Here is a 20089-nt window from a genome sequence, read left to right as displayed (position 1 = left end):
TCAAGGAATGCTTAAGCAGATAGTGATGGGTTACCATGTATTTCCTGAAACAGTGGAGGCTTTTCTTCCTTTCCAGGAAGAAACCACTTGGTTAAGGAGGTCACAGCTGGTAAATGCTTCTTGTTTGAAATACTTGGCTACCAGGAAAAGACCAGGCAGATGATTACATGGCGAGTCAGTGAATGCTGCTCAAGTGAGGAGCTGGTTTCAAAGACAATACAGCTCATACGTGATGTGTCTGTTGTTGCTGAAGGCAAACTCATTGCTGTCATACTTCTGAATTGAAAAATGGGGTGGCTGGGCTCAGAGGTGAAATAATCCCTTTTGTGTCCTTTCTTTTAAAGGTAGCTTTACTGCTGCTCTTAAAAAGAATAGTGGAAGACTGTAGAAGAGGCTCTTTCCAATGCAATTCTGCCTGTGCTGTTTCAGGAATTACCAGTGGTTTCATTTTAGAAACATATGTTCAGCTCCTTTGTTCCATTCCCCCACATCATTTGTTTTGGATATCCTAACACAAGAAACTGGAGCTCTGGGGTCTAGAATACGTGAGAGTGCATCATCAGGGAGCACCTCGATCGTATTTTACCCAGGCTTTTGTTTGTATCTGAAGTACAAATGGGGAAGTGTTCCCCTTAAGGAGCCTAGCAGGTATTTCAGACCAAAATGGCTTTCCTTTCCCCCCACATAATGTGATTTTACACAAATGATATATGAAATTGAATGTTTTTCTACTTAACATATTGCCTTAATCTTACAATAGTTTTTAGTAACTATCATGATTTTACGTATGTGGATTATGATTTTGGTTGTGGGAATAAGCAATTGGAGTAGATTTATAGGAAAAATGGACTTAAAATGAATTTTCTTTAGGTTTTTCCAAACTATGGTAGGATTTAAAAGAGCTTTTGTGCAGAGATCTTATTCCACACCCTTCCTAACTTTTATCTGGTCCTACGCTTTTAATAAGCAAAGGTAGAATTGTCCACTTCCTTTGCAGTCAAACTCGCTCAGGCAAAATCTTTCTCAGGGATGTCAGTCACCTGGGGATGGAGGGAAGGGTCAGATTTCATTAGCTGAAACACAACTAGAAAGAAAAGAACCAAGATGCTGTTCTGCTTCACCTCCTTTGAGGTGAGATGGAACAGTTGTGGGGTTTTATATGACCAGTGTTGGAATCCTTGATCTCTCTCTCTCTCCATCCCTGGGTAAGCAGCTTCCCAGGAGGGGATAAGCAGGTTTAATTGCAGGCAGGTGCCAGTGCTGCTGCCCTGAGAGGGACTTTGGGTCTGTTTAGGGTATTTAGAAGAAAAAACAGCTTTCTGAAGAGCATCTGGGACTGTGAAAGCAGCATGGTCTCTCATTATGTAAGTCCTGTCCTTGGTACGTGCGTGCTTTGGGGTCCTTCTCCAGGCATCAGGCAGCAGAGCTGAATGGGCCTCTGCAGCATGGCAGGGGATGCCCTGTGTTCCTGTGGCCAAGTGTGCACCCGGGTGTTTAAATCTGCTTCTGGGAAAGGGGAAAACAAACGTGCTTTTTCCTGCCCCCAATTAGTCAAGCTACACTGCTCAGCGAGGTGAAGCGCTGACAGCCCGCCTTTGGCTACGGCAGGACGCCACAGCGCGTGTGTACGGACTGTGTCCTGCTGTTCCTGACACAGAACACGGCCTGTGTCAGGCTGTGATGCCACGGACAGTGCTCAGACCTAGAGAGAGGTGATTCCTTCCTTTCCAGCCTCGCAGGGAGATCTCCTGGACGATGGAAGCGCATTGCTGTGTGTTACGCCAGTCAAAGCGCTGCTGCGTGTGGCCAGCGCGAGGCTGCTGACTTGGTGAAAACCTTCTGCAGTCAGTCCCTCTTCTCCCTTCTGGGGTTTTTTATCCCCGTATAGCTGCAAGGAGGCAGCTCCTCTGTCTGGGGAGAGCTTTAGTTGGAACACTTGAATAGATTTGTATATTATGGTTTCACAATTGTGCTTAATTGGTGCAGATATTGAGTCTGCCAGATGTCAGTCGCCTTTTCCAGCACAGACTTAACTGGTACTAAGGGTTGAACTGGAAATAATTGTTTTACCTCAGGTTGGTATTTCATTGGGAAGATTAATAAAGTCCACTTGAAAAAGAGATTAGCTTAAATTTGCTGCAGCTGGAAAAGACAAAGATTATCATTGTCAAAGGCAAACGCGCATCAAAACTAACTGGATCTGGGGTTGTTTTAAAGCAGGGAACTTCATAAAAATGTGCTTAAGAGAAGCCCTGGAGGAATGTCTGCAAACCTTTAAAGCTGAAATATCAGTGGTAACAAGATGCAAATGTTACACATAGACCCAATAAAAACCAAATAATTTTTTTATCCCTCTAGAAGAATGTAACCAGCGTGTTCGACTCCTGCCCGGGCTTCAATTGGTTACAGAGCTGCAATAAAGCAGGCTCTGTGGAAAGCCAGATAGAGATAGAGAGATATATACATTTAACTCTGTCATTTCTGCTTTTCTTTGTATGTTTTCAAGGGGTAGTTTTGCTTCAGTGTGGCTTTTCACTGAAATTGAGTGTCCCTCACTGCTTCCAAAGCAGCCACGCAACCTGCTATTAGAGATGTTTTGGATATACCCTTTACAGGATGTGATGTTTTGATGGTAAATGCTCACTCCGGTGAAACCTGCGGCTCAATCTGGGAAAGACTTTTTTACTTGCACCGAGAGGATGCGAGTTTTCTTTGTGAAGAACAGATAAAGTTGTCTAATGTGGAAAAACTTGGCTGTATAACAAAACTATACATCCCTTGTAATTGCTGGCTGGAAAGCTGCACTGCTTGGAGCTGTGCAAATGAAGCACTCTAAGAATCAGGTTTGTTTGGGTGTCAGGCATTTTTCTTTAAATAATGCCATCTTTGCTTCTGAACTGCTGCTGCAGAGACAGGCATTTACAATATGAATACCTGAAGCACTCTAACAAATCCCAGATGTATTTATTTCCTTGGCATAGCTAGCAACTGGGGCTTCTGGGTTGGAGTAATGTAGAAGAAGGTTTGGAAGGAGAGGAGGACATTTCCCTTTGATCCTGCTTTCTAACAGTACTCCACAGTGGGATTGGGGCTGTATTTTGTTAAATATTTAAGTAGCTAAATCTCTGTGTGTGCCTTCAACTGGCTTGTAATGGGAGCAACCAGGGAGGGCTACAATGTGTTATGAGTGATTTGAAATAGCTGTCCTAGCTGTGCAAGTTCTTTGTTCTGAACTTTATCTCTGGCTATTATCTCAGAATTACAAGTAAATTCACAGATGAACCAGATAGGATGTGATGGAGAAGAGAAATCAGCATCTCGTGTTGTGGTGGGAGTTTCAGAGAAACTTGGGCCAGGATCTGTGCTGTGTTCTTCAAAGGACAGCTCCCTCTGTTGCAAGAGAACCACAGGGCTTTGTGTGTATATTTGGAATTTACCTTTTGATTCCTCCTGTGACTCGTGGTGGGAAGCTTTGGCCTTTCCGAAGGCAAAAAGCCAGACGTGGAGAGCGTGGCTTAAGCACTGAGTAGCTCTGGGAGCAAAAGCCCCCAGGTACCTCTGATCTCAAACCCAACTAATCTTTGCAGACCCTTGCAATTTAAGGCTGAGGTGAAAACAAGCACAGAAACAAGTTATTTCTAGCTCTTTGTCAGCTGTAATCATAGGCTTCTGTTGCAGTAATGCAGTTTGAGTGCTGGGCTTGCAGCTGAAGAAAGCATTGAACCCACGTACAGCTCAAAAGCTGCTTTTTTGTGGTTAAGGTTTTGTGGTGATGCTCTCCAGGTCTTACGTTGGCTTCCTGAGTACTCTGTTCTGTGACTAGATTTATTTTGCTAGAAATAGGCACAGGATGTTGTTCTTTATGGTTTAATATGGTTTAAGGCTCCATCTTAATGTTTAAGACCAGTCTTTTTGTACAGGAAAGGAAGAGATATCTTCCAGGTTGGTCTTCCAAAAGACAAGTTAAGAACTTATGTATCTGTGTGCTGTTCAGTCTAACTGCAGCCTTGTGACCTCTCCAAGCTAAAAATTACCTTCTTCCCAGAACTGGTAAGTAATAAATGGGACAAGACTGATTTTGCTTAGTAAGCAAGACACAGGGAAATCATATAGTGCATGGCTGTGCTTTTAAACCAGATTTCAAACTCTGCTCTGCTCTCCCTCACCATACCTCTGGCTTCTACAGGGTATTGTCCATGGTTTTTAGTCACCAGTTCCATTTTGTGTGAGCGTTCTTCAGCTGCTTTCATATCCTGGTATCATCCTGGCCACTTTTTGCTTGAGTTCCTATGAATTTACATCCCACCTTGCATCTGAAGGAACCTGCCTCCACTCTACTATGTGTTTAGAACAGAGGGTGAAAATAAGATCACTGTAATATAGCTTGGACACACTGACAGATTACTGCATTTCAAATAGATTGTTAGAACCTCTTGGTTTGGGGTGGAATGACTGTAGTTAGTGACCTAGAGATGCTTGTGCCTGCTGACCAGGAAGGAGTCATTTAGGAGGCTGGGATTTGGTTCTGATGCCAAAGAAAGAAGTAATGCATATGGAGTTTCATAATCTCTGGCTGTTGCCTAGTCTAGAAACAGTTCTTATCAGATCTTTCTGCTTCAAAGTAGGCTTGAGGAAGCTAAGGTGACATAACAGTGCCTGCTAGAGTGTAACCTGGATTGCATGGCTCGTGCTGGATGTTTGTGCAAGCGTCAGAATGATTTGGTGACTTCTTCTAGTGCCAGTGCGGAAAGTGGCAACTGGGAGGCATATACCTGTACCAGGACTGGAATAACAAGGTGCTTAGTTTCAAAAGCCTTTTAAACATGAAATTATCAGCATTTGTTATAAAAAGCGTGGAAATCTTCCTCTGGTGTGTTATTTGTTGTGAGTGGTGTTGATCCAGGTACAAAGATGACATCGACTCTGCCTCTGGATCTACTTCAATAGCAAGAGCATCAAGGGAGTTGGGAGAGAATGGTGCTCTGTGCCCATTAATGATGCGTCCTGCTTGTTAATGACACAGAACATGGACTGGTTGCTTTGCTACTCTGTGAAAGTGAATCAGAGATGAGGCATCTCTTCAGGCTTTTGTTCAAGCATTTCCACACTTTAACTCATCTACATGTGACTGGATGGTTACTGGACTCACTTCGGAAGCATTCTGCTGGACCTGGTGTATCCCGCTTCCCCCAGATTTGTTAATTTGAGTCCCCTTCCAAGTAGATTTTGGGACTGAACCTACTCAGTCTGCTTTCTGTGTCATGGCTTCAAAAATGAGCCCGCTGCTGCCTTTTGCAGCTTGTTCTCACTGGAGAAATGTCCAGTTGCCTTTGTTTTGGCTTTTTCTGTCTGGAAACCACCATGCATTGCTTTAGAGAAGGATTTTAGCTGCGTGTGATCAGATGGCTTGGATTGCTGCTGTTAGTAATGGTGATCCAGTCTTCAATCTGATGCTAATTTCAGTGGATTTAGTCTGAATTTGCACTGAAATACAACGGCAAGCAAAGCTGGCTGGTGCAGCCTGACCCTGAATTCCACGTGTAACTTCACAAATCTCTTGGTGCCAAGGACAAGCCAAATGTTTTAATTTGAAAGGGTTTCAGGGGTCTGCAGAGAAATTCCGAAGCCTTTGTGAGCAGGTAAACTTCAGACTGGGTTCTGTATTGTGTGCTTATCAGTACACAGGTACCAGTGCATTACAAACCCAGTTTTGTTTGCTTTGGAGCGTACAGGGGTTTGTATCTGTAAGCAGAGCAGCACTGCTTGGAAGACATGACAGCTCACAGACCCTGTGCTAAAAGGAGGAGGAATTAACTTAGTCCTCTTCATGTGGGTGAGAAAACATACTCATTTACAGTGGCACATTAACACAGAGAACAGAGACGATGAAGGAAGTGATGATGTCTAATAAGATTGGATCCCGCTTTGCTCTTAAATGCAGGAGATGTGTTTAGTCCAAGTGACTCATGCTGGAATTGGAGATCAAAGGGATCCTGGCTCAGTATTTATTCCAAATCAGTGGCTTCAATGGAAAATGTATTTCTGTTGGTGATTCTGACAGGTACAAATCGTCTGCAGGTCTCTGAGGGGAGAGAAAAGAACTGTGGCATTTCTTATATTTTATTTAAATGAAGCTTTCTCTGACACAGAGAACAGAATTTAAACTTAGCAGGCCCATATCTGTTCAGTCTTAGAAGTAAACCCCTGACAAGTCAAACGAGTTAAAAAGGACACTAGGTATTGGTGGCATTGGTGTAATCTTACCTGAGCCTGCAGAATGGCATGGGTGCATTAACACTGCATCAGAACATTTTAACAATCATGTGTAATATTTCAAAAAGCTGTTGTAATTAAAAGTGCCACAGGGAAATCCCCCTCTTGTGGGTACCAAAAAACCCCAAATCAAGTCTTACTTCCCCTTCTGAACTGTTCAGTAAAGAAAGCACTGACCATCTGCTGGAGCATTGGGCACTCGGATCCTCTTCTATTTCCCCAGATGACTATCCCAGCAGCACCTCACCTTTCAGTGTCTCTGTCATCCATGCAATCTTGAAACCCCTCTGGGTTTGTGTGTGTTTTGTTTTTCTGTTGGTTAAAGGAAGGGAGAAAAAGGGAGTGCAAAGCACTTAAGAACTCCTTAATGCCCTGGAAAATGGTTTTCCACTAATCTGTATTCTTAACCAGAGTGTAGAACTGCTGCTTGTCAGTGGGAGACCAGCTTTTCTTGTTAAATGGGACAAAGTGACCCTGGGAATGAAGTCCCACTTGCAGAGCTGCTGTACAGTGTTTTATCCTTTCAAAAACGGCTATGGGATGTAAGGAAGCTCATGTCCCTGAAGGACAGCAAGCTCCTGGTGGTAGCTTGTGATGAATCTGTGAATAAACCCATTTTCTTTCATAGCTTCTCTTCCCCTTTTGGGCATTAGATGCTTCTATCCGGGCAGTCAGACTCTTCCCTGTTAGGTTTCAATGGCTGGAAGGAATTTACTGTCTTCTCTAGTTCTTATTTTATATTAAGTGACCGTAGGAGCCTCACAGGTGCCATGTCAAGGTAGCTTCTATTGCTGTGGGTATCCTGCAGTAGGTGTCCAGGCTCTGACCCTCTGTCTTTTGTTGCAGCCTGGAAAGAGGTGTCGTCCTATTCTCACATTTCACAGCCTCTTTCTTTCTGCAGTGTTCAGTGAAGCAGTAATTACTGGGTTTGATCTTTCTCCTGTAAAACTCACAACGAGATACTGCTCTAGAGCCGGGGGCTGGGTTTATCCCTGTGCGAGGGGTGGCTTAGGTGGGCTTTGGGTCCATGACTCTGCCTAGTTCTCCCGTAATTGTAGGGCAGTCAAAAAAAGGCAGGGAATGAGGTCACTGCCTCAGTCACCCTGTTCCTTTCCACCGGCCTTTTGCATTAAACCCAGCTTTGGAACTGTTACGGTGCCCATTGCTTCCCCTCCGTATGTAGCACAGGGTTGCTGTTGCCAGTGGTTTGTACCACCCTTCCCCTATAAACATGTGCAGTGTTTGACTGCCTTAAAACTGGATTTATTTGTGGAAACCTGAGCAACTTCAGCTTTCACTGCAGCAGTGGGCAAACTGAGCTTACTCCCTTCCAGAGGCTTCAGGAAGCCTGTGCCTAGTGTCTTGGAGGGTGTTCCAGTATGGGCCAGTTCTTCAGAAGTTGGGATTTTTCCATTGTTTGCCTGTGGATTCAAGTACAAAACAATGATGTTCTTGGGATTTTATGCAACCGAGGCAGCAAAACAACTATTAATGTTTGTGTGGATTTAAGGCTGAGCTGCCTTTGTCCAAATATTTAAAAGTGCCTAATCTTGAAGTTTACACCCTCCTGGCTGTCATCTTTATTAATTCACTGCCATCTAAATGGCACAGTCCTGTGGTTTAATGGCAGTGCTGGCAGGGCTGGGCACCAGAATTAACTAGAAATGCCTATATTCTTCTGTCCATTGCACTAGAAGTGATTAAAGCAGCTTAAGCAGAGTGGGCTAAGAAGGACCATGTGAGGACCCCTGTGTGTTTCCTCAAGTGTCACAGAAACCCTTAAAGAACAGTCTCTTTCTTATCCTTTGTTAATACTTGTGTTCTTAGAATCCTGATACTGTACATAAAAGCTACACTTAACTATATTTACCTTTACAAAGGTAATGAACCTCTTAAAATGTAGATAAGGTAATGGATATCTAGGAGCTGTGCTGGGAGACTGCTGCATGGCAGGTATGTATCCCTGCTGCCTTCCTGACTCCTGAAAGCAGATAAGCATTATCTCATTTTAATAGACAGTTTCATTGATCTTTACTAGGTTCAATAGAAGTATTCGGTACTGGGGCAGAGATTAAGATGACTTCTAGCTTTCAGCTTTGATGCTGGCTCTTAAAGGATGTGGAGGAAGAGGGAGGGCAGATGGAGATAAACCTAAAGGCAAGGTAAGGGGAGCAGTGAGTATTTCAGCCACAACTTGCAATTGTTCTCGGTGTTTTGGGTTGAAGAACTGCAGAAGTGAATGAGAATGGTGTGGTAATACCTTCCACAGAATCTCTGGTTCCTTTCCACAGAACACTAATCCTGATTTATTGTCACTTGGGTTTGTTGGAGCCTTCCAGAATGAGTCTGAGGTGGTAACAGCAGGGCGTTACTAACCACATGGCTAGTGAAGGGGATGGCTGCATAGAGAAGGTGTTTACTTACGAGAACATTAGGTCAAATAAAGATCTTTTATGAGAGAGGATGTTAAAATACCAATGTTTTGGACTTAGTACAGCTAAGCTTAGCTAATTGGGCGTGTAATTATGTGGTTCAGTATTTCTCTATAGAAGTGGATCAGGTTTTCCCCAGAAATGGATGATTGGCCTGAATACTGAAATAAGAAAAGATGGGAGGAATATCTGTTGAAAAGGAGGTTTGGTTTATGTCTTAGTAGATCTCAGTAGGTGTTAAAATGGTCTGATCATTTTGTGCTGTGCTGGTGATGTGTTTCTTTTTCTTTCAGGATCACCAGCTAGCCCAAATGCAGTACATGCTGTCTAGTCTGATGCCTTCATGAAAGCAGTTCTTTAGAGAGCCTATAAGTTTGGCTGGGGTTTTTATTCCCAACTGTGGAAATTGGGGGGGCATCCTTGGTTTGGTCTCCAGAGTAATGCTGAGCTTCATGCTGGCTTCCTGTGCAAAGCCCTCGTCATGAGAGACCGAGCTGGGAGTCCGTGTGATGAAACTCAACTTGAAGCCCACAAACTCAACATGAGCGAGTAGGTTCCAGTGCCCAAAACTTCCTGCTCCATCCGGAGAGCAGGAGACCCACAGCACAACAACAGTGCTCTAAACATCCAGGTTTTCCTCTTCATAACACACTGCCATGAAGTCATAAGGCAGTTCTGTCCCGAAATAATCCACACCCTACATGGGAAAGTTTTCCTGTAGTTAAAAGCCTGCTAGATTACTTCTTAGAGCTGTGATGTAAGAATCTTCCATGTAGTCATGTGCATCAGCTGAGATAATGCACTATTTGAACTTGGCAGCCTCCAAAGGACATTCATGAAAGCTTTCATTAGGTGTTTATAGAAAATAGAAAGGCAAATCATGCCACAGAAGTTTGCCTGTACTTTCCGACAGCTTAGCTTTAGAGCTTATTATGGCTTTAAGTCTCTGCTGTAACTACTTGTCTGCTCAGCTGCCAGACTTCTGGCAAGGTGTCTGTGGTTTGTTGAGTCCTCAGCTGCAGTAGGAGGTGAGAAATTACAAGTGAAATGTCCTGAGCACCAGAGAAATACAAATGTGTTTTTAACACGGTGATGGTGTATATTAGAGCATGCCTCTATGCCACCTTTTTAACGTTGCTGCCAAGCTAGAACTGTGTAGAATTGTACTCCTTTGTTACTGTGTCCTTGACGAGCAGTTGATTTCAGATCTGGTTCATTGTATGCTTTCTTTTTCTTACAGTTTTCCTCACACCCAAAAGCTCTCCTCCGTGCTAATGTTTTTATCAGTCTCTTGTGTTCTGGGGACTAAAAACAGGAAAGAGAAATGAGAATTAGGAGTAAAGGCAAGGTGAGGGAAGGGGGAATACAGTTACCTGTGGGAAAACATGCATTCCTGTAGTGCAACTAAAGACTTAGAGGGGGAATCTTGAAATCAGCTCAGGTCTTGTGTACTGGGTGTTCTGTGGAAGCTCTTGGGGTGCTTGGCTTCAGAAAGAAGTCATGTCAGAGCCCGATGTGGTTGTGTGCACTGGTAATGCTTCTCCTGGCCCCTCAGATTTATTAACAGGTATTTGCTATTACTCTTCTAGAATTAATGTGCTGAAGTGGAAGGTAAAGGAGGAATAGTTTGAAGTGAGGATGCTTCAGAGAGGAGAAACAGGATGGGACCCCCCTCCTTTAGAGATCAGTGTATCAGGGTCAGATCATGGAGAGCAGTCCTGAGGTGAAGGACTTGGGGGTGTTGGTCAATGAGAAGCTCCCCATGACCTGGCTTCAGTGTGTGCTTGAGCCCAGACCCCCCCCCCGTGTGCTGGGCTGCACCCCCAGAGCGTGAGCAGCAGCTCAGGGAGGGGATCCTGCCCCTCTGCTGTGCTCTGGGGAGACCCCCCCTGCAGCCCTGATCCAGCTCTGGGGAACAGCACAAGAGGGACGTGGAGCTGCTGGAGCGAGGCCAGAGGAGGCCCTGGAGCTGCTGCGAGGGCTGGAGCAGCTCTGCTCTGGAGCCAGGCTGAGAGAGCTGGGCTGGGGCAGCTGGAGAAGAGAAGGCTCCTGAAGGGGACACCTTAGAGCAGCTCCAGTGCCTAAAGGGGCTCCAGGAAACCTGGAGAGGGGCTTTGGACAAGGGATGGAGGGACAGGCCAAGGGGAATGGCTTGAACCTGCCAGAGGGGAGATTGGGATGATCTCTGAGGCAGCAGCTCTTCCCTGTGAGGGTGCTGAGGCGCTGGCACAGGGTGCCCAGAGAAGCTGTGGCTGCCCCATCCCTGGCAGTGTTCAAGGCCAGGTTGGACACAGGGGCTTGGAGCAACCTGCTCTAGTGGAAGGTGTCCCTGCCCGTGGCAGGGGTTGGGGCTGGAGGAGCTTTAAGGTCCCTTCCAACCCACATCATTCTAGGATTAAACTTCTAGCATGGAGGTGTTGGAAGTCGTACTTAATGGCAGGCTGCAGAAAGCTTTAATTTATTATAAATACTTACTTAAGCTAATGTGCAGTTTACAATGACATGGAGGTTTTCTCCCAAAGTACTCATGTGAGTAGTCTTACATCTTAGCAAACTATTAAAACTGTTCTATTAATGGTGAACTGGATGATCTTAAAGGTATTTTTCAACCTAAATAATTCTATGGTTTCTTTTAAGCTAGTAGAGTTTGCGAGTCCAGGGCAGACATGCTGGTGCTTATCTTCTGCTCTTGAAATACACTGGATTAAATGAAGAGCATGAGGCAAGTTTTAAGTTTCCCTAAACAATGGATGGATTTTTCTGTGATTATTACATGACTCAGTTATAATAATCCCTTCTCATTGTGCAGTTTCGCTGCTGAAACCCAGCAGTGAAGTTTTGTTGGTAACTCCCTTCTAAGCAACCCGAGTTGCAGTTTGCAGAAGACATTTTTCTCGTGCTGTTCTGTTCTGTTCTGCTGGAGCCTCTGTTTAGCTCTGTAATGATGTGGATGTTGCCGGTGAGCTGTCCAAAGGAATCACATGGCTTTACTGGGACACCGGGATAATAGCGTGCTGTGTTCCACAGCTCTCCTCGTGCAGCCTCCCCTTTGTCTGCGCAGGGTCTCTGAAGCTTGTTTTGACCTTTTCAGTGCAGGAGGCGACTGTACAAGTTTCTCACGTTAGCACATGTCCCCGGCTATTTCTGTACATTGACCAAGAGAAACTGAGATGATGAATAGTCTATGCGATAATTGCAATATGGCTTAAAAGCACTGGATGGGCTACTGCTTCCTGCCCTGCTGTTGCAGGGTTAGCAAAGAAACTACTTCAAGATGTCCAACTCCTGCTTCTCATTTACTCAGAGATGCTTGTTCGTGTCTGTCAGACCCACATAAGAAATGTAACCCCCCTGCGATGCCATAGGTGGGTAGATAACAGAGTTCCTTAGGAAGAGTAGAAAATATTAGGCAGGTTTTTGACTTTTGCAGGAAGTAAAAAAATTACTACTATTACTAATAAAAATAGTTGACTGAAGTCAGTACTTCTGTTCAGGCTCAGTCTTTGTTCTGTTCTTCTTCTTTATAGCATCTATCACTGTGTTTCAGTAGTTCAGAGAGAGTGGTCATTAGGAGTAGTGAGCTTGAACGAATTTCACAGCAGTTTTTTATATATATGTATATATATGGCTGTGACAAAGTGCTAGGACAAACCACCTGAATGCATGACATACTAAAGACCATCAAACTGCAGCTTGTCAATAGGCAGAGCTGTAAAATAAATGTATATACGTGATCAGCTGTCTCTAATGCATGAGGTTTGTGGGTGCTTATGTTTGCTAGAGATTTCCTTACATGGGAATTCAGGATTTGATAATTAACTTGTAGCCAGCAGCACTATGCAGTAATGTAATCCTGTGCTTTTCAGATTACCTGCTTCAGAATGAGTCAGAGTAATTACTTTATCTGCAGCAACGACAATGGTTTTACAGGAATGTAATGTTCTTTGCCTTGGCTGTTTCATAAGCTGTGCTTGCAGTTGTCTTCTGCAGGCCTAGAGAATGCAGGGCTCTTCTGTGCACTTCAGTGGCAAGGGAGATAAGGGGTGGTTTGCCATAATTGTATGTACAAGTGAGTGTAGTGCTGCTGTTTGCTAGACAACAGTTTGATCAGACACAACTGCTGTGAGCTCAGACTCAGCTGTGAGCTAAAACTGAGGTTATAGTACAGTGGCTTTTGCAGCTCTTAGTCTGATCTCTATAGAAATGGGATATTTCTTCCCAATTGTATTAGTTGCTCGAGTTCTCTTTGTTTTGTGGGAGTGCTGGTTGGGGGGCTGCTGGCGCCGTGAGGCCCGTGAGAAGTAAGTAAGAACAGCAGCATGGGAAACAGCCATGGAAATGTGATGCTGTTCTGAAGTATGGTGAAATCAGGATGTGTCCATCTCCTTAAATTTCCTTTTTATTGTTAATAGAAATATAGAAAGAGAAAGAAAGGGGAAAAAATAAGCGGATATACCTACAAAATGGGGGAAATGCCTCAGATTTAATTGATGCCAGAGGAAAAGAACTGAGAATCTGAGCATTGTCCCAGGAAGGTTGAAGTAGTAGCTACCAAGGCTACAAGAAAATAGTGGTAAAGATGACTTAATTCTGCACAGTTGAGCTAAAAAGAAGTACAAAATGCAGTGCTATGATTCTCATCTTGCCAAAAGTGTCATTCTGTGTTGATGTATGTCAAATGGGTGTTTGGGTATAAATCAGATGTTCTGTAGTTAAACCTAACCATATTTACTATGCCATGCGTGGGCTATATCATATTCCTGGAATCGGAGCTGACTTGTCAAGCAAACTGTCTGTCTGACATTTCCTTTCAGAACAAAATGTCACTGCAGGTACCCTGGAGGCACAGAGACGTGGCACTGATAGGTCCTGCTCCCCAGCAGTGGGCTGACTTCAGGCTATCTGCTCAAATTGGGTATCCTGTTGGCATAGGGAAGAGTGGGACTGCCTGTCTTAATGCCAAAGGGCAGCTTGCTAGAAGTTGGTATCTCTGCTAATTTGTTTTGCAGCTCTTGTGTCTATGATGTGTTCCTGATAGCTGAAGGCTGTCTCAGTGAAGCTAAATAACTAGAAGCTTAAAGTTCATCATGACATTTCCCTTTTGCAGTGGGGAACTTCCTAGAGGTAGGCTTTTGAGCTGTTCCTATTCTCTGTGTTGCGTATCTTCCCCTTTCCCACTTCGGAAGTCTTTGCCTAGTCTGGAGCTATTGGTCTTTTTCTAGTTGTAGACTGTTCTGTCCTTACCTTGTAGTCTTGGCTGCTTTTCCTTTATTGCAGAGTCAATCCTTAACCCCTGCCAAAGCAATCCCACTTGTAGGCCTTGCATTTGCCCGAGTTGCCTTTTTTCCACAAGGCTCTTTTGTTAGAAACAGTCCTGGGCTAACTTCAGCCGCCGCTAAGCTGGCTGGAAAATGGAAGGCTGGCAGCCTTCTCCTTCTGCTTTCTCATGTTACTGCTCAAATCCCTCTCCCCTTCCCCAGGGTCTGCTGCACCCACCCAAGAACTGCATTTCAGCTGTCAAAAACTGCAATAGATCCACACTGCAGAATTATTTGTTCATGCTTAAGAGCTGTGTATTTGTTCCGGGCTTGTAAGCACTGCTGTGAGGAGTTTGACAGCAGTGAAAAATGAATCTCAGTTGCTAGGGCTGAGGGGAAGACAAGTAGCTTGAGTTCTGCCTGCAGCCTGTCAGTGCCCACCTCTGCTGAGGAGTAAATCCAGCTTGAACTACTATTGCTTGTGGCTGTGGTTGCTGGGACAGGTTTGTGATGCTGTGGTGCCACACTGCCAAGCTGAGGAGGATGTGGAAAGCAGGGTTTAGTTTACCTTCTGCAGTAGTTACAGTATCATGAATTGCATCCGAAGTCTTGCTCCAAGAGCTTGCAATCTGATGGTATCTTACCAGCCGAAACAGCTTATGACTGACCAGGAATGGTTTCTTTGCAGGCTGCAGGAAGCAGTTGTGTTCCTTTGCTCAGCACAATGGTTTGAGGTGAGGAGGATACTAGTGATAAAATGGGATTTGAATTACGCTCTGCTTCTGGAGTATGGATACGTTATAAAGTAAGGTTGAATAGACAGAGGCCTTCTATGGTTTTGCTCCTTAAAGTGTAAAAGCTCTGTTCCTCCAAAGCAGTTACGATTTCCATATGCCTCAGAGGAACAGGAGCAGCAGAGTACAGATGCCATGGGCTTGCATGAAACACCAAAAAGAACTGCCTAACCTGATCAGATTCTTCTCAGAAGCTGCAGTCCTGGCCACTGTGTTATGCTTTTAACACTTCTCATGGATTTAACCTGTTAAATGATGCTTAAAATCATTTGGAGCAGCAGAATAGGCAGGTCAGTGATCTGCAGGTTTGGGTTATGTTGTCATGGGCTTGATCTTTCTCTTCAGGAGAATATGAAAGGGGTTTAGAGAAGCAAAGAGCAGGCAGCACATGGGGAAAGAGGATGCTATACGCAGCCTCTCTTTCCGATCAAAGTAACTTGTAACGTACCTACTTTCAGGAGTTCTGGACTTGAGCCTTCAGAATGGCTTAGAAACCAGGATGTTGGTTAGATTATAAACACAAGGGAAAAGACTTCTTTGCATAACACTTACTCAGTTCAGAGCTCTGACACCTTCATGTTCTGAGAGCAAACTGAATCCAAGCTCTTCAGTCGAGAGCACTTAGACAACCAGGGAAGATGGCTCCCTGAACTTGGCCTTGCTTAAAGTGAAAGCTGGGCTGCAGTGAACTTGGTGGCTTCAGCTACTTTACCCTATTTCTCAGTCTATTTATGGTGGGGAAAAAAACCCCCACCCATTATTTCTTTTAAGGCAGCCCTATTTCAAGTGAATTTGCTACTGTGTGATGTGGAAATAGACTTACCAGCATTAATAGCTTTGGATACACTGGGAAGTAGAAGACTTCCAAGGATTTATTTCTAATTTTTCTTCACTTGCTTAGCTGTGAGATTGAGAAGGACTGAAGTTTGTAGTAGGTGATGCCCTTCTTCAGGGGCAGGAGAGCTTTCAAGTGCTTTCTCTATCAGGAAGATATACAAAATACCGTGAAAGCCCCCAGCAGCATCCTCAGGTGCTGCGTTACACCTCTCTGAATAAGTATCTTGTGTCTTTGTTAATGGACTTCTGAGTTTGGGGCTGGGTACAAGTGGAGGTCCAAAGCTTATCCAAGTCTCAAAATACACCTTAGATTTAAAACTGGCCTTTTAGTGCAGTGTTGCTTCCAAGAATAAGTCCTGCAGGGGTGTATGACTTGTAGCTATGGAGCTGAAAATGTGTTTAATGTTGCTTTGAATATTGCACAATTACAGGCAGAATCTCCTGCTGTATTAAAGGCACCATGATTTTCTCTCTGAAGGAATGCAGGCCTGGCTGTTGCTTTTACTTGATGTTGTTGAACTCTTGTGACGTTATGCATGGCTGTTGTTGAAACACCTCATGTGGTCAGGAACAAAACACAAATGAACTTTCAGATGATTTTTATTGTGGTTGCAGTAAGAGGCTGGAGCATCTTTTTAGGTGTATGTAATTGGGAGGTGTAATTATACAATGGTTTTCTGTATAGTAAGTCCTTTTAGTAATTCTCTGCACAAGCAATTGCTGCTGTTCAAAGGTCTGTATGCTGTTTTAAGCAGAGCACAAGTCTGGAAGAGCACTTTAATATTAACTCTCCTTTCTAATGAAACACCCAAATATTAACAGTGCAAAGGGTACAAGTTCTGCTACGCAGTGACTTTTCCTGTGTCATCTAGACCATTGCTAGAGGTTCAAGGATACAAACTCCTCCATTGCTCTGATGCTTGGGAAATGTGATGCTGCAGTGAGTGACTTGTAGCAAGGAGAATCTGAGGAGAGGATGTTGCTTGCAACAGGCAAGAAACATGACTTCATTCAAGTGCTGCTGTGTTACAGACAGGCTTTAATGGAATCAGACGTTCCCATTAAATTAATAGGTTTTACATGGAGCCCATCAACTAACATTTAATTTGGTTCAGTAAGAAGTCAGGGCATGTGGGATCAAAACGGTCCGTGCTTGCGATCGTCTGGAAGAATCCCTCTATTAGAGCATCTTAAAATGCTCACTTAAACAAGAGGTAGTATTTGTGAATAAGCAAATTAATGCAATCTTAGATATAGTATAGTCCAAAACTAAGCCTGGACAGGAAAATGGTCTCTTAAGCAAGGATTTTAAAAGCAGAGAGAATGGATTCTACAATTTTGTTTGCTTAATAAAACAAAGGTTTCATAGAGTTGTTTTTTGAATGAAATCCATCTTGCATGGTCTGGTTCTTTTAAGCTAATGAAAACATGCAGCCAGCTATTTGTATTTACATTCCCACACTGCCATTCCAGCCTTGGGAATGGTTTAGTGAGATTGCAGAGGCGGGTTCTTCTCCCAGTTAAGAAATGCCATTGCAAATGGTTCGAGAGAGGCTGATGCTGCAGCAGAACTTCAGTATCGTGAAGGTTTCTCTGTATCTTTGCTTAGAAGGGCTGGCCCAGGTGATCCTTGAGGTCCCTTCCAACCTGGTGTTCTTTGATTCTGTGAAGGCAACTGTCTTGACCATGATGCTTTCTTATCCCAAGCTATCAGAGCGTGCAGCTCTCAAACAGCACGCCCTGCCCAGGTTTTCTGCTTTGGCAGTTCACAGAACTAGGCTGTGGATCCTTTTGTGTGGGAATCCAAGTTTGTCCATCTGCGCTGTTAAGTCAATTCGAATGAAATCAGTGTGTAATAACCAGAGTTATACTGTAATGTTGATAGTTATTATCTAGGTGTTGGAGAGGGGATTAGTGGGCATGTTACTACAGACCCACAGTGAGAGGCAGCGTGTTAACAACTGTGAGTAATGCAAAGTGATTAAATCGGTTAGGCTTGTGCACGTTAAGTGTTAAATCTCATGCCAGTGCTGGCCAGCTTTGCCATTTGGGGTTCCTGTAAACAGTGTATGGGCGTCAGAAGATCCCAACAAGCACAAAGAACAAGCAGTGCTGCCACAAAGGAGCAGGAGCACAAAGATGTGTCTCTAACCTGTGGCAGCAGAGCACAAACCCTCCCAGGCAGCGCTGGATGTGTCATTACTTGGCCCTGCCGTAGCATGAGTGTGTTATTCCACCTTCTTGCAGGTGTGGTACATCAGAGAAGGCATCTTAAATGCTTCATGTCCAAAAGATGAGCAAGGCTGGGTGCATCTCCTGCCAAAAGTGGAACAGTGGTGTTTTAGCATGCAAGAAGAAACAGTTATGCTGTTCCCTGAAGGAGCACTGATGGTTGGTCTGTTCAGTGGGTTTGTTTTCAGGAATTGCTGTCAATAATTTTGTGGGCATTTTATAGCCGTTGTTCAAACTAACACTTTAGTTTCCTGTTGCAGATTTAAGCACTCAAGAGCTATTAGGTTCTCCTTTTGCTGCTGCTCTTGTCCCCATAAGCCCATGGGAAGATGCTCCCACTTCAGAGTCGGTACCTGAGAGAAGGGCGGGGGAGAAGCTTGGGCCGCTGTAAATGTCTTTTATTGTTCTGTTTGGTGGTTTTTGTCTCTACACGACTGTACAAAACTCCCAGGAAGAAGGATCTTGTCTTCCTAAAGAGTTTTTTCTTATGGAAAAATGCTTTTGTCATTCAGTGCTACTTGAGGAATATTTGCTTCCTTGAGGGGGGGATATTTTTTATGAAATAAATAATGCAGCTGATACCATCAGGCATCATTAACTCTCAACTGCTCTACTTATGCTTTTCTGCCTTGAGCAAAAACATACTTAAAGCAATGTGTTTATGCCTGGCATATTTTGTAAGCATGTTTTGTTGTCTAAGTAGTACCGTACTCACACCTAAAAATCCTGGGGTTTAAAGAAAACTACTGAACAATATTTGGCAAGAAGACTTCTCCAAAACTAGCTTTCTTTTCCAAAGAGGTTTTGTGAATTGCTGTAGTGGGCACTTCTCTTCACTGCTCAGTATTCCTGAACTTGTCTTGACGCAGGGAAAGGAGAAAGGAAGACGCTTGTGTGCATTGATGCAGGTATTCAGGGAGTGGGAAAGTGGCTCGAAGCTTGTTGTGTCAACAAGCTCAGTTTAATTTCATGAATATTAGGCTTGAAAACTTAGAGAAGCTTTTAAGTGACATTATCCAGCTCCTGGGGTGTCTCCATGGGCTCGTTTGGGTGCAGGAGCTGATGTTAGTGTGGGTGAACTGGTAGCTACTCTTCCAATTTCAAAGGAAACACTCGAGTTTGCGGTGTGACTCAGCTTTACAAGAACACTGCTTTAAGCTGTGTTAATCCCAGCTGGCTATTCACGTGTTTTGTTTGTCTAATATCCCTGTAATGTAGCTATTCCCGTTAAAGAAAGCCAGCAGCCTTTGTTCTCCTCTAAGCTATGTAAGACACGACTGCAGAAGTAGTTTGGGGCCTGAAGCTGCAATGACTGAATGCTGCTGGAATGTAGTGTGTCACATCTGGTAAAAGGGGAATAGATCCATAGCTTCTAAAATCCCTGTATTTGGGGGGGGGGTAGGTGGTGGTTGGGACTAAAACATCCTTGGAAGAAGGGACAGATGGAAAAAAGCTTGGATAGATTTGAAATCTATATTGCTGGTGTTTTTAAAGAAATAACTGAAAGTAAAACAAGAAACTGAAGTCTGGTAGATTTAGATGCCAACGTGGGTCAGAAAATAGATTTTGGGATGCAATCGATGCATCTGAGCCAAGAAATCAGTGTATTTGAGAGCAGCAGGAGCAGTTGGCTGGGTAATACCCTGCAGCAAATACATGAAGAGTGCTGGGTTTTTAGCCTACCGTGTGTGCAGCCGCTTCCCATTTGGGATTACAGTCCCCATTGTGCTGCTGCTCCCATCCTGATCCAGCCCAGGAGCTACCTGCTCACTCTGCTTTGTGCTGCAGAAGTGATGGTCGGGTGATGCTTCCCTTCCCTCGTCCTGGAGGTGGAGGGAGTGCCAGGCTGGTCCCTTTCATGGACGTGTGTGCAGGGTGGCACCACTGCTTCTGTTTGCTAGGAAGTAGGAGGCACCGCAGCCTGCTGGGGTTGAGACTTGTGGAAGAGCATCTTCTGCTTTTAGATGGTAACTGAAGAGAAAAATATCGACTAGTATAAACGACCAGGAGAATAATTTAGTGTGTTGCATGTTAAAGACATCAGAGCTACAGTTAGCATCTTCTCAGTGGCACACTGACTCCTCGCTGCTGCATTTGCTGGAGTGTGTAGTAAGTAGCACAGCTGCCAAGGCTCCATTTAAAGCTCTGTGTGTTACAGCAAATACAGGATGATCATGTGAATGAGCAGTCTTCCTATTATCTCACTTCCTTGGAAGCTGAAATAGAGAATTAATCCTCTGCTTCATTGTCATCCTCTACTTTC

This window comes from Nestor notabilis, unplaced genomic scaffold (genome assembly GCF_000696875.1).
Source record: "Nestor notabilis isolate BGI_N333 unplaced genomic scaffold, ASM69687v1 scaffold26479, whole genome shotgun sequence".
NCBI lineage: Eukaryota > Metazoa > Chordata > Aves > Psittaciformes > Psittacidae > Nestor > Nestor notabilis.
This window is presented reverse-complemented; position numbering follows the sequence as displayed.